General features: G+C 42.7%; 1 long non-coding RNA gene across 1 annotated transcript; it reads right to left on the reverse strand.

Moving 5' to 3' along the window:
• Positions 1-560: 560 nt before the first annotated feature.
• On the reverse strand, positions 561-9,435 carry LOC134054317 (uncharacterized). The gene is made up of 5 exons (XR_009934026.1): positions 9,354-9,435; positions 7,209-8,341; positions 6,183-6,270; positions 4,758-4,884; positions 561-1,165 (listed from the first exon to the last, which is right to left on the reverse strand). It is a non-coding gene; the product is annotated as an uncharacterized LOC134054317 (long non-coding RNA).
• Positions 9,436-9,585: the final 150 nt, after the last annotated feature.

The raw sequence follows: 9,585 nt of genomic DNA on the forward strand, positions 1-9,585 counted from the left end.
GGTGAGGCTTGTGGTGGGACAGGGAACAAAAAAAGGACAAAACGTGCGAGGTTTTAGCCAAGGCTGACCAAGCCTCAGCTTTTTCTGGCTGAATTAGTGGGAGTCCACTTAAAACTTCACGGAATTTTACATTTTTAAATCCCATAGCTTGGCCTGAGGGTGATCCTCCATTTCAGCCCACGAGGGAGAAACCCCACAAAGCAATTTTCAGATGATGTTTTTGATGTCCGTATCCACTGGAACAACATCCCTTGGTTGTTTCAGCCTTTTGGAAGCAGATTTTGGCTGGATTTGGGTCAAATCCCAAAGAGAAGAGCTCGGGATCACTCTGGGATCCCAACAACCCTTCAGGCTGTTCCTCTGCTCCAGCTCCCCCCAAAATTTGGCTTCTGACTTCCAGACAGAAAAGTGAAAACCTGCCCAGGGTTTTTACATCTTCCTCCCCTCCATTTCCTTGGAATCCTGACGCTCCCAGAAAATTCCAAGTGTTTTTTTATCCACCTTTCCTCAGGGTTATTCTAATTTAGTTTTCCAGCATGACCTTCCATGCTTTGGACTTTCCATTTTGCTGCAGTTCCTCCCCACCCTGGCTGCTGGCCCTGGGTTCTTCTTGCCCAAACTTGAACATTATTTTTCAGCTGAAATGACATCATGGCTGAAGTGCTGCTTAAAATTATTGCTCTCCAGACCTCCCTCACATCCCCTTTTGCAATCCCCTCTTCCAGCAAAGCCCTGCTCTCATCTGCAGCCAGGAAGAGTGGCCTAAAATTGGAATGTCTTGTCCACATCCATTCCAGGACTTTTTGCTCTGCCCTAGTCCTATAGCCAAAAAAAAAAAAAAAAATTCCAATTGGACATTTCAATTTTTTTAATAACACTTGCTAACAGCTCCATAAAAATAATTCTGTGTTCTGGGCCCTCTCCACATGACATCAGGCTCATGGATTTCTGGACCAGTCTCCCAAAGCCATTTGCAAACTCCTGTTTGTTCATAAATCAAGACCAGTGTGGTGTTTTTAGTACAAACAGCCCCAGTCCAGAGTTTCCAGACTCCTCCATGGGTTTGCTGTGCTGCCACAGGCCTCGTTCAAAATCCAGGAACTCCAGCAGGCTCCACTTCCATCAGAGCACCTGTGGAATGTGAATCCTGACTCTGGTGGTGGCCCTGGAGGGAACAAAAAAAAATCTCTTATCTCTGAATTTCCACGGTTCTTCCAGCTGGGTGCCTGTCCCAGTGGGAACTGTGCCTCCCCACACAGAATCCAAGAGGCTCTGGTGGCTCTGCAGGGAGCTCCAGAGGTGTTTCCATCACCATCCTCAACCAGGAGCCAGCAGCACCAGTTGGGACTGGGAGGATCTCCCCCCTCCATCCTGAGGGGGTGGAACCACATGGGAAGGGGGAAAAAGGGGGAAAAAAAGGGGAAAAGGGAAAAAAATGGGGGGGGAAGGGGGGGAAAGGAAGAAGAAAGGGAAGAAGAAGAAAGGGAAGAAGAAGAAAGGGAAGAAGAAGAAAGGGAAGAAGAAGAAAGGGAAGAAGAAGAAAGGGAAGAAAGAGGAAGAAAGGGAAGAAAGAGGAAGAAAGGGGAAGAAAGAGGAAGAAAGGGGAAGAAAGAGGAAGAAAGGGGAAGAAAGAGGAAGAAAAGGGAAGAAAAGGGAAGAAAAGGGAAGAAAAGGGAAGAAAAGGGAAGAAAAGGGAAGAAAAGGGAAGAAAAGGGAAGAAAAGGGAAGAAAAGGGAAGAAAAGGGAAGAAAAGGGAAGAAAAGGGAAGAAAGGGAAGAAAGGGAAGAAAGGGGAAGAAAGGGGAAGAAAGGGGAAAAAAGAAAAAAGGGAAAAAGGGAAAAAGGGAAAAAGGGAAAAAGGGAAAAAGGGAAAAAGGGAAAAAGGGAAAAAGGGAAAAAGGGAAAAAGGGAAAGCTGCTGATCCTTGGGAGAGCCCTGAACGTGGGGCCAGCACCTGACATCCCCTCCCTGCACGTAGGGGGGCAGGCAGAGTTTAAGGATCCCTCTGTTTTAGGGGCTGGTGCCATCACGGAATGGCAATGTGGGGAAATGTGGGAGCCCACAGCCCCCTTGATCTTGTCCCAGGTGGTTTGATGACATTCCTGGGGTCATTTCCAAGCAGCTCCTGATTTCTGGGAAGGCCTCGCAAAACTACACTGGGACCATTGACAGCCCGAGGGCAGCCCTGGCTGGATTCCTCCTAAAATCCACAGAATTCTGCAAGGAAAAACATTCCTCCCCTTTCCTAAAACCATCCCCCAGGCACCACAGACACAGCTCCTTGGAAGGCCTTCCATGATGGCAAAACGACTGCAGCACTTTTGGGCTCCCTCCATTCTAGGTTTTATTTTTATTCAAGCAAAAATGAAGAAATAAACTTCATTTGGATGAAATAGCATCGGTTTTTCCTACAGCTGTGGAAGCATAAATGGATTTGCACCCTTTGTTTTCCAAACTTGGGGAGTTTTTGCAAGGAAAAGATAAGGCCAGGCTGGGAAATTCAACATCAAAAGGGGATGGAAAAGGAAAATTCTGCAGGGATGGAGGCCTGAGAATGGAATTTTCCTGTTTCAGGTTTTTTTTGGTTTTTTTTTTTTTTTTGGGTGAGGGATTTTGGTGCCCTCGTGGAAATCAAACGTGTTGGGACCCTCAGCCAAACCCCAATTATTGATTCCTTACATTACTTCATCATGAAGAGGCAAATTAAGATTTCTCCCACAGCAGGAAAGGAGGATTTCTTTTTTTTTTTTAATGCAGAAAATGTAAATATGTCATTCCTTGACACCAAAAGCACAGAAAACAAAACAAAACAAAACAAAACAAGGTGGGACTCCAAAATCCCTGATTTTTAATTGATTTTTTTTTTTCTTTTGAAAAAACCCAACCTCAGATTTAACCCTGCCCCAAAATTACAAACCTGCATCAGCACCAACCAAACCAGCTCTGACCACACACAAAAAAAAAAACAAAAAAACAAAAAAAAAACTGCTGGAACTCCACACACTCCCAAAATTTCCATGGGATAACGGGAAAATTCCCAATTTTTCCCTGTTTTAGTGGAGGATCAGCAGCTCCACACACACACACACATCCCAGCCCTGTGGGGAGCTGCATTTCTGGATTTCTGCATTTTCCATTACTCCACAATCACCTCCATCTGCCCAGGAAAGCTGCCAGAAATCCCAACAAACAGGGACACTTCAGAGCCCAGCAAGAAATCCAAATTTTGATTTTAAGCTCAGCTCCAACAACATCTGCTTTGGTGAAATCCTTTTTATTTTATAAATATATTTTATTTATTTATTTTTTTTATTATTATTCTGAGAGTTGTCAATGCCCCTTTGGAAATTGAGGATTTTTAACCAATTTTTATAAGGATTTTTAACTCTTTTTTTTTAAATTTTATTTTATTCCAAGAGTTGTCAATGCCTCTTTGGAAATTGAGGATTTTTAACTAATTTTAACAATTTTTAAAAGGATTTTTAACTCTTTTTAAAATTTTTATTTTATTCCAGGAGTTGTCAATGCCCCTTTGGAAATTGAGAATTTTTAACCAATTTTTATAAGGATTTTTAACTCTTTTTTTTTAAATTTTATTTTATTCCAAGAGTTGTCAATGCCTCTTTGGAAATTGAGGATTTTTAACTAATTTTAACAATTTTTAAAAGGATTTTTAACTCTTTTTAAAATTTTTATTTTATTCCAGGAGTTGTCAATGCCCCTTTGGAAATTGAGAATTTTTAACCAATTTTTATAAGGATTTTTAACTCTTTTTTTTTAAATTTTATTTTATTCCAAGAGTTGTCAATGCTCCTTTGGAAATTGAGGATTTTTAACTAATTTTAACAATTTTTAAAAGGATTTTTAACTCTTTTTAAAATTTTTATTTTATTCCAGGAGTTGTCAATGCCCCTTTGGAAATTGAGGATTTTTAACTAATTTTAACAATTTTTAAAAGGATTTTTAACTCTTTTTAAAATTTTTATTTTATTCCAGGAGTTGTCAATGCCCCTTTGGAAATTGAGGATTTTTAACCAATTTTTATAAGGATTTTTAACTCTTTTTTTTAAATTTTATTTTATTCCAAGAGTTGTCAATGCCCCTTTGGAAATTGAGGATTTTTAACCATTTTAACAAGAATTTTTAACTCTTTTTTGTATTTTTATTTTATTCCAGGAGTTGTCAATGCCCCTTTGGAAATTGAGGATTTTTAACCATTTTAACAAGAATTTTTAACTCTTTTTTGTATTTTTATTTTATTCCAGGAGTTGTCAATGCTCCTTTGGAAATTGAGGATTTTTAACCATTTTAACAATTTTTTAAAAGGATTTTTAACTCTTTTTTTTAGAGCTTTAGCAGCTCTAAGAGGAAACAGATCCTCCCAAAGACCTTGAAGAAATTCAGGAATTCCAGCATTTTTTTTTCCTTGGATTTTAGGAACTCTTTTTTTTTTTTTTCCCCAGTGAATTTTAACTTCACATGGCAATCCTGCAGTTAAAAACCAACAAAAGCCCCAAGTTCTGTCCATAAAAAGGTTTTTTTTTTTCCTACATCAATTCCTTGATTTTCAAGTTTCCTACTGAAACTCAGTATTTTTAATTCTTATTTGAATATTAAATTCCAATTTATTGGAATATTTTTGTTTTTTATTGATTTTTAATGCCCATTTGGAGCTGGTTTAGAGCACCAAGTTTCATTTCCTGCTTTTCATCTCCTGCTGTTATCTTTTATTATCTTTTACCTTTTAATGTCACTCACCATCCTTAATTTCTATGAATTTTCTTCATTCCAAATCCCTGGATTTTGGCCAAAATCATCTTCTCCTTTTCCTTCCTGGAGTTACATCCCTGTGATTTGTTCTGGGAATATTTATCCCCAATTAAATCTGCAGGTAAATCAGAATTAATCAGATTTATCATAATTTGCTGAAGGATAAAAGCAAAAAAAAAAAAATAAAATAATCGTTTTTAAAACCCTTTTGTGTGATTTTTCTCCACAGAAATTAAAGCTGGATTTGAATTTCCTGTTGAACTAGAATTTCTGGCACCTTACAGAAATTCTTACATTTATTTACTAACACGTTTTGGAGATGGTTTTAGTTTGTGAAAACATCCTGGGCATTAAAAGGGCTTGGTAAAAATATAAAAACAAACAGGAAAATATGAAAGCATAGAAATAAATAGGAAAATACAATAGTATAAAAATAGAAAATAAAACAGTAAAAACACAGAAATGCAACAGTAAAGACAAATATAAAATATGAATTGTTCCACAGATGCACAAATATATTCATATATTCATGTATTTATATATAAATATGTATCAATATAGAAATATATCAATATATAAAAATGACCAAATCTGTGTCCCAGCACTGTGATGTTAAAATGCTGTCACAAAAATGTGAGACTGCAGCCTATAAAGTTACTTTAAAAAAAAAAACCAAAAATTATTTTTTTTTCCTCCTATTTATCTTTTTTTTCCCAGCATTTTTCTGCCCATTTTTCAGGGCTGGAAGTGACATTAAGGATGAATCCACTGCAGATCCCTAAAATTCCACTCTGAATTCATTCCAACCCAGGGTATTTCAGGACTGGGATTTTTAATTCCACAAGAGCCCAGGAAATATTCAATATTTACTTCAGGAGGTTTTATGGGGCATTTGTTCCATGCAGGTATTTAATGGGATCTGGGACTTCCTGGCATTTTCATCATCAGCTGTTAATTAGTAAAAAATTCCCTGGGAATAAACAAAAATACCCCCCCCCCCAACCTCAATAAATAAAAATTCCCTGGGATTAAACCAAAATACCTCCCCAAACCCACAAAATCCTGTGGGATTTGTTGCTCTAGGAGCTGGGGATGGGAAAAAATAAAAAAAAATAATAAAAAAAAAAAATCCCAACCATCCCAAGCCCTCCTGGTCCTAAAGCGGAAAACAAAACAAAACAAAACAAAACAAAACAAAAAAAAAAAAAAAAAAAAAAAAAAAAAAAAAAAACTGAGGGGAAATGAGGAAATTCCGATTAAAAAAAAAGTAAAAAATAAAAAATAAAAACCAAACCCCAACATTTTAACAATTCACAATTCTCATCCCATTAGCTGTGAGGAGTTTTTAGGATTTTTTATGGGATGAAGGCAGAAATTCCCAAACAAAAGGGAAATGTGTTGCCATGATCCCACCTCGAGCTGTTCCTTGGATTCTTTCTTCCCCAGCTCCTTTCGTTTCCTTCTGTGTCCCTCTCGTGGTAATTCAGAAGAAATGGTCCAGCTGCAATGGAAAAACTCGTTCCTAATTTTTCTTTTTCCCCCCCCTCTGCATTTAGCCCTTAAAAAAAAAAATAATAATAAAAATTATTTTATTGGAATTTTGTCAGCATAGGGAATTTTTTAATTTAAAAAAAAAAAACAGATTTTTTTTTTGGTGTGTGTGTTAGTTCGTTTATTGGTATTCAGGTGTGGTGCAATAAATCAAGTTTTAAGGGATTTTTATTTGGGATTTTTTTGAAGGGAAGAAAAAGGCAAGTAAGAGAGAGAGGCGGAAAAGGAAGAAAATGAAGAATTGGGATGAAATGCTGGGTTCTAAAAGGCACTGGAACAGACTGGGTGTGGATTCCCCAGCCCTGGAGTGTCCAGGGACAGCTTGGATGGGGTTGGAACAACCTGGGATAGGGGAGGCGTCCCTGCCATGGGCAGTGGATGGGATTTAAGGGATTTAAAACCACCCTGGAATTCTCATTTTTAACCACTCCCCGAGCATTAAATAAAAATATGGGAATGCAGCGGGGTGGGGGGGGAATAAAGTGATTAATTTGTTTAATGGGTGTATTTATTGCTGTGGGTGGGAGCTTCCCTTGAGCTCCTCCCTCCCCACCTGCTCCCTGCTCCACCCTCACTTCCCCCTAACCCAAATTATTTCATCCCAGGATAAAAATATCCCATTTTTCCCCCCTCCCCTCCGGTTTTTGGCCAGGCTGGGCTCTATTGGCTGTCACAGGAGCCATTCCAGCCTTATCTCCATGGCTGGGAATTCCTGGAGACCAATCCAATCCAACCCCTGCCTTCCCCTGAGAGTGGAGGAGGATTTGATGCCAGCAAATCCCAGAGCTGCTGGGTTTTTGGAATTCAAATCAGGTTCAAGGAAAAGCCTCCCCTTATTCCCAGGGCTGGGAATTCTCCCAGCACTTCCAGCAGCTCTGGCTTTGTCACCTCGGGATCATCACCCTGCACGTTTTCACCTCCTGGAAGCAGCAAATATCTTTTGAAACATCAAATCTTCTCTTCTTGTGGTTCTGGCTTGTGAATTCCAGCTTTTTTGATCTGTAGGGAAATGGGAAACTCAGCATTGTTTTCAGGGAATTGTGCCAGTTTTTGCCTCTTTAAATTCCATATTGGCTGCTCAGCAGTCAAGCCCAGTGAGTCACGGCACCTTCCCTGTGCAGCAGCCTGGCTTGGAGGGAGAAAACTTGAACAAAACACCAAGAAAATACAGCCTGGGAGCTCTGCAGCCTGGCTGTGGATCCATTTTATCCTCAAAAGCTTCCAAGTGGCCCCCAGAGTTTCCAGCGGTGAAACGAGGCAAAATTATCAGAAAATTCACGTTCCTCTGCTCTGTGAATAAAGAGAATTTCAGCCTCCAGTTTCAACCAGTTAACAGCCAGTTTGGTTTTCCAGTTCCTCTGCTCTGTGAATAAAGAGAATTTCAGCCTCCAGTTTCAACCAGTTAACAGCCAGTTTGGTTTTCCAGTTCCTTCTGGCCAGGCCCAGGCCGTGGTGAGGGGAATCTGCAGCTTCAGCACCTCAGACAGCAGCACCAAAGTGTCCCCAAGGCCACCCTGAGGGGACAAAGCCACCTCCTGCTGGCACGGGAGGGACATTTCCACACTTGTCCTTAAAGGCAGCGTTATTCCCCGAGCTGTGGCAGGGAGAGGAACCCGGCACAGCAGCACAACTCTGATCCCTTTCCAAGACTTTTGAGGATTCTGTCAAGCAGCCAAATGTTTGGGGTGTGTTGTGTTTATGAATAAATAAAAGTGTTCGCAGCAAGCAGCCACCTGGCTTTGTACTTTCTGTTTTTCCCCTCCAGTTCCACTTTCATCCTCGAATGTTGTTTCGTGCTTTCTCCCCGTTGCGCTTCGTTCTGAACAGTTTATTCTACTCAAAAGCTTAAAAATAAGATTAATTCAGTCTCTCTGCAGAAGTGGTGACTCCTGTGTTCTCTGAACTTGTTTTTTCCTCTCCTTTTGCTGTACAATATCCCCAGGACAAGGATGTTTTCCAGTCTCCATCTCTTCAGCCATCAGCTGCAGTCTGGTACACGTTGTTTCAGGTCGGGCTTTACCCTACACCAAGAGCAAGAATTCAAAAACAAGTTATTTATAAGACAAGATACGTATTTGCATCTTAACCTGGTAGGGAAGAAGGACTGAATATCCACAGGGATTGACTGTGTGCTGATCACATGGAATGAGGATAAATCCAAAGTTTTTTTGTTTATTTAAAGGTGGAAATGTGGTGCTCCCTTCTCTGCACAACCTCAGAGAATCCCCAGAGCAGCTCAGCTTTCCCTCAGGGCTGGGGGGTATTACAGGTGTAACAGCAATTACACCTGGAGCAGGTGTTACTGGAATTCCTTAATTCTGATCCTTAATTCCCCCTGTGTCCCTCCTGGCAGCTCCAACAGGAACAGCCAGAGCTGGCAGCTCGTGGTGGGCACAGGGGATGAAGTGACCCCATTGTCACCACAGGGTCACCTACCACAGCTCCCCCATCCCCTCACGAGGGTCCAGAGTCACCACATCCCCTTCAGAGTGACCTGTCCCCTCAGAGTGACCTGTCCCACTACCTCAGTGACCCGTCCCCCACCTCAGAGTGACCTGTCCCCTCAGAGTGACCCGTCCCCCACCTCAGCCCCTCCCAACGCTCCAGAGCCACCACATCCATCTCCGTGACCTCTCCACCACCTCAGCGCCCCCGCCCCTCATCCCGATGTCCCATTGGCTGCTACAGCCGTCACTCAAAGCCAGTCCCGCCCATCACTTCATCTCAATAACCCATTGGCTGTCACTCAGAGCTAAGCCCAGCCTATTGGGCGCTGATGGGTGGGGCGCGCACCCCTCGCCCTCATTGGCTGCTACAGCTGTCACTCAGGACAAATCCCACCCCTCCCTGTGCGTGAGGGAGGCGCCCCCCCCCCCACCCGGAGGCGGCTCCGGACACCCCCACCACCCCGCTCTCCCCCCCGTACCTCGACGGTTCATTGGCCGCCACACCCATCACTCAGCCCCAAACCCCGCCCCTTCCCCCACGCGTGCAGCGGCCGCGCGCGGCGAACACCCTCCCCCCTCCGCTCACCTCCACACCCCATTGGCCGCCTCCTCCCGTCACTCAGAGCCTAGCCCCGCCTCTCCCCCATGATGGTCACGGGGCGGGCGGCGCGCCCCCTACCGGCCGTACGTGCTGCGTGTGCGTCACCCCCCCCCCCACTCCCTTCCGCCTCCCCCTTCCCCCGCCCGCCGTCCCCTCCCGCGCGCGCGCGCGCTGCCGTCGGCGCGTCCCCCGCGCGCGCTCCGCGTCACCGCTCACG

This window comes from Cinclus cinclus, chromosome 28, assembly GCF_963662255.1.
Source record: "Cinclus cinclus chromosome 28, bCinCin1.1, whole genome shotgun sequence".
NCBI lineage: Eukaryota > Metazoa > Chordata > Aves > Passeriformes > Cinclidae > Cinclus > Cinclus cinclus.